Genomic DNA, 5,563 nt, shown 5'->3' on the forward strand with positions numbered 1-5,563 from the left:
TTCTACATGGCACACCTCATCACAAAAGGTTTCTCATCCAGGAAAAAAGAGGTCATTGTTCCCCTCTACTCGTCACTCATTAGACCCATTATAGAGTACAATGCCTCTTTTGGTATGTACCTCACAAGGCATCTACAACAACTGGAAAGGCCACAGAAATACATCACAAAGAGGATTACTGGCCTCAAACAGATACCCTATGCAGACCGTCTCAAAAAACTGCAGCTTTACTCCGTCGCATATCGCCTACTCAGAGGCGATCTCTGCTTAACACACAAAGCTATGTCAAACCCAGAGCTTTTAGACATGCTCCATTTAAAGAAATCCCAATCCCTACGAGCTACACGTTCTAGGGACCTAAACCTTGTCACCACAATAAACAGAACATGCTGGAGGGATAGATTCCTGTCCCAGAGACTTCCCATACTCTGGAACAAACTACCTATCTATATCAAACAAAGCTCCTCATTAGCACTCTTCAAGAAAAATCTTGATTGGATGGGAGATAGGAAATTCACCCTGGGAATCACTTCTGTGGCTCTGCTCAACAGTGGCACAGGAAAATAATTTTCTTGGGTGGCAAAAGCCAAGGTACCTTTGGCTAGGCTTATATAGGCCCTAGGGCCAATAGCCTAGTACCTACCTATGAACCAGATGGGTCTCTTGCAATAGCACATTCTGGGTTTCTATTTCCTTATATATGCATTGCAAATACTTCACTTTTTTTCAAGGTTCATTAAACCATTTATATTTCAGGGAAATAAACTGTATCTCTCAGTTAAGTGTGTGTACATACATTCAGATTCCCATAACTTAATTTCTGTTACATTGATCTGAAGGACCCCCCCCCCCTTCTCTATTTATACATCTTCCTCACATAAAGTGTTGGGTTATACTCAAAACCATTTGTCCTAGACTGGAAATACCATTTATAAAATTATCTTTGATTTAGCTTTCTTAGTGTTGGGCTAATGTAATGTACAGCTTTCCAAAACCCACTTCAGAACAGCCACCGGGTCATTAGCATAATATTTTATAACATTTCTTATAACAATCAAAATAAAAAAAAATTCTCATACAATCCTAACTATTTACATTCAGCCATTTACCCAGCAGCTTCCACATAACAGACAAAAGCCCCTGCTTTGGTACAGGCCAGGACAGTCACTCTCAACTGTAATATTGAAACAGTAAGAGCTTTCAGAAGTTTCTCAGTCTAATTTGCTGTCTCAGATTGATTTCCCACCCTCAGGCGATCCTGTTCTTTACATCAATAACCACAGTTTCAGTCTCCTCACTGACATAAACGAGTCTTTCCTATAAACATTAGTGCAGAAAAACTGCAACATCCCTACCTCTGATAACTGGGTAGAAACATGCAGATTCTACGAAGCTGTGAGTTGTAGGTAGGAAGCATTCCATACCTCAGTGATGACCACAGTTCAATACTCATCTTTAACAATCAGGGCCTCCAGTCCATCAAGTCCATTAGCTGCACTTCAAGCACTAGCAAAAAAAAGACCTTTAGAAAGCAGTCAGGTCTGACTACTGATGTCTGAATAAATGATTCATCTGATCCCTACAAAGACCTATAGAAGCTTTAAATTTAGCTGTGAGTAACTTTCTCCTTGGGTAACCAAGATGTAAAATTTCCATGAAAACCATGCCATTACCTGTATAACTTTCTTCCCAAGAAGTTACAATTTTCAGATTGCTCATAAAGCAGAATTTATGCAGACTATTATTAAACAATCCTGCTTTGGTATATTTATAGTCTCACAGTCTGCATGATGACAGAATTTCACTCCAGATGAAGTCTACATTCCTTGACCTATGTAAGTCTGTTGTAGTATCTTACTGGTTTATAGGATCTAACAATAAGAGCAACATACATAAAAAACAAATAAGAGTCATCTTGTTACTCAGCTCTCTTTACTAGCATAGCTTCACTTTCATTCTCCCAGCGGCAAAGAGCAAAGCATTAGCAATCAATATTGTAGTACATCAATCTGAGGTTGACAATAGATTACCGATGAGGCAAGCATAATGCTGTATTCGACTATCGCCAGTATACAGCATACATAACTTTCTGAGCCTTGATATCCATATGCTAAGCGGGAATATCTCTTGTATATGCCTCAGCATATGAGCCTGACGGGGCTATAAATACATACAGAGAGCAGGATTTTTTAAACTGGTAGTTTATTAGAGGAGTAATGCGATGAATTGCTAGTGAGCTGGATTCCCTCAGTTTTCATTTTCTGCCGTGTAACTCTGAGAAGTGACTTAACCAGACAGTGCTACTCAACTTCAACCCAGTTAACTAAATATATAAAATAAAATGTTAAAAAATATCAGCTTTTATTAAATTTTGTTTTGATATCCAGTATGATTGTCAAGATGATTTTTATTAATATTATTTTTTTTTAATTTAAAAAGGTTTCGTCTTGCCATGTGTGAGGATTATGGATATGTAGATAAGCCAGATATTAAAATAAGGTACAGTAGGAAAGCTGGTGGTGGAATGCAGAAGTCCAAGAAGTCATTATAAGAAAGAAGAAGTGCAGGAAAAACTGTGAGAAAGAAAAGATGGACCAGGCGAAATAGGTATACTGGGTGGTTAACAAAGAAGCTAAGAGAGCAGCTGCAATAGCAAAGAACAAGGCATCGGAGGCACTCTACCAGCTTCTGGAAAGTGACTCAGTAGACAACACAAAGAAACTATATCAGGTTGCAAGGCAAAGACAGAAAATAAAGAAGATAGTCAGACACCCTTCATAATGGATGTCAGCAGCAACCTGCTCACCATCCCATAGGACATCAAAGGCAGTTAGAAGGAGCTTCTGAATGACGAATCTCCATAGAAGTTGTATTGTCCCAGACACAGACTACAATGAAAGAAGAGAAGGAGACCACCCTAGAAGAAATAAGAGCAGCACTAAGGAAAATGAAGTCAGGAAAAGCAGCAGGCTCGGATGAGGCCACAGCAGATATTATCAAGGTGTTGGGTGAGATAAGAGAAAATGGCTCCTTAGAGTTCTCATAGCAGAATGGAGAGAAAGACATAACCCTGATGACAGGATAATAAATATACTAGTGCCAGTGTACAAGAACAAAGGAGAAATCTACAACTGTGGGCAGTACAGCAGTATCAAACCCCTATCACCCAGTATGAAAGTTCTGGAGAGGGTGATTGATAAATGAATATGCAAAGTAGTAGAAAGTAAAATGGGAGATGAGCAGTTTGGATTCAGATCAGGATACAGTAAAATCGACCCAATGTTTGCAGTGAGACAAATAACTGAGAAGAAACTAGAGATGAGGGAGGAGTCCAACTGGGCATTCCTAGACTTGGGGAAAACATATGACAATGTCCTAACAAAGCTGATTTGGGGGGGGGGGGGTCTATATTAAAATTTCAAAGAGACATCCCGTCGAACGCCTCTTTGCCGACACATAAAGACTGAACGCACTAAGCCACGAATGGTCAAAACAGCGATTTCTTTCCAAACACCACACACACACACACACACACACACACACACACACACACACACACACACACACACACACACACACACACTATTTAAAACATAACTAAGTGGGTGGCTTTGTCCCCCACACCCCCAATGTGGGTGGCTGCACCCCCCCACACCCCCCTAACTAAATATATCAACTCCGAGATCGCACTACAGTGGGGTAAAGAGCAATCCTACGGCTCAGGCCAAGTGACATTTTTCACTGGGAAAAAAATCGCTGGCCTGAGCCTTCGCTATTTTCAGACTTCCCTCTTTATGTGTCGGCGAAGAGGTGTTCGATGGAACATCTCCTCGAGATTTTAATATAGACCCGATTTGGACACTTCTGAGGTGGTTTGAAGTCACAGAAATATTATTCGCATTAGTGCAGGCTATGTACAAAGATTCATTGACTTAAGTACAAACAGTGTTCGGCCTCACGGTGGGGTTCCCAGTGGGAGTGGGTGTGCATCAGTGTTCAGCTTTATGCCTCTTGCTGTTCATACTGATGATGGACTACATTAGCAAACATGACAGAGGGGCAAATCAACAATGCTGCTGTATGCAAATGATGTGGCATTACAAGCAGGCTCTGAGCAACAACTTCAGGAAAGGATAGCAGAATGGAATGCAAAACTGAAGGCACATGGTTTGAAACTTAGTAGAGATAAGACAGTTGTAATGGCAGCAAATTAGGGGAATCAGAAGAAGAAGATGAGAACTGAAATAGAAGGGAACATAGTAGAAAAGGTTAACAGCTTTAAGTATCTGTGTGGAGTAGTTGAGAAAAGGGAAGTCTGAATGAAGAGGTCAAAGCTAGAATCAAATGGGCTGTGCCGAAAGACACAGAATGTCAGGACTAGTGTATGACAGAAGCATGCCAAAGAAACTGGTAAATAAGGTGTACAAAACAGAGGTGACACCAGTACAGGAACCTAGGCAGTAAAGGCAGAGCAGTTGAGGAAGCTAGCAGTGATGGAGATGAAGTATCTGAGATGAGTGGTAAGGTGCATACTGTGGGACAAAGAATTGCAGACATCAGAGCAAGACAAAGTAGATCCAATTGCAGAGAAGATCAAAAAGAACAGATTACAGTGTTTCGAGGACATGAGCAGAAAAGCAGCAGACAATCTGGTGAAGGAGATTTAGGACAAACAGGAAGAAGTCAAGAGAAAACAAGGCAGTCTAGCAAAGAGGGAGATAGATTTTGAGAGACAGTCAGACATGACTATTGAAGAAGGTAAGACAGTCCCCAGGATTCATGAAGCTCGGCGCAAGGACGGCATTAGCCTTGCACCGACCGTGCAGCGTAGAGATATTGCAGCAGCACCACATGCATATTAATGAAGGCGCGCTGCCATAACGGCCACGTGCATAGGAAACGTGTATGAGTGCAGGGGGCGTGTCCAAGCACTGCACGGAGGCGTGAACAAGTTGGCTGCATACGCACAACCTAAAATGCTGACTAGTACAGCCTGCCTCTAATAGTAATCACTCCGGTCAGTGTCCGTGGATAGTGAAATGTATGCAAAGCATACAAGACATCTTTGCGAACACCACAATAAGAAGTAAACACAAAGGCACGTAGCTGAATATTGAGTCCCCGTCCCTCGAACAAATGATATTTAAAACCCTGTGCCTGTATTCCATTGTAGTGTCACTAGTTATACCAAGTGGAAGCAAAACGCATCGTGTTAGCGCGCCGCCAATTGCTAAGCCTAGCCTAATGGTTTGGGTTACCACCTGTCCTACATTGTGAGGGACAGTTCCCCTCTAGGCAGGTGTGTCCATACCAAAACCATTATAAATGTGAAATGTCCTGCAATAGTAGGACATAATTATGTCCCATATTTTATGTAATAGTCCCATACAATATGTATATCTGTATATAAAATAACTATACGTTACAAGAAACAGAATAAGCAAGTAAATAAAACAGAATAAGCAACTACACCGCTACAACAATAAAAGCTTATATGTTGGCCTGTAAACTCAGATGTGTGTCCCAAAAATGTCCCATCCAGGTCATATGAAAAGGTGGCAAC

This window comes from Protopterus annectens, chromosome 9.part0 (assembly GCF_019279795.1).
Source record: "Protopterus annectens isolate FY-2018-M chromosome 9.part0, PAN1.0, whole genome shotgun sequence".
In the NCBI taxonomy this organism is placed as follows: domain Eukaryota; kingdom Metazoa; phylum Chordata; order Ceratodontiformes; family Protopteridae; genus Protopterus; species Protopterus annectens.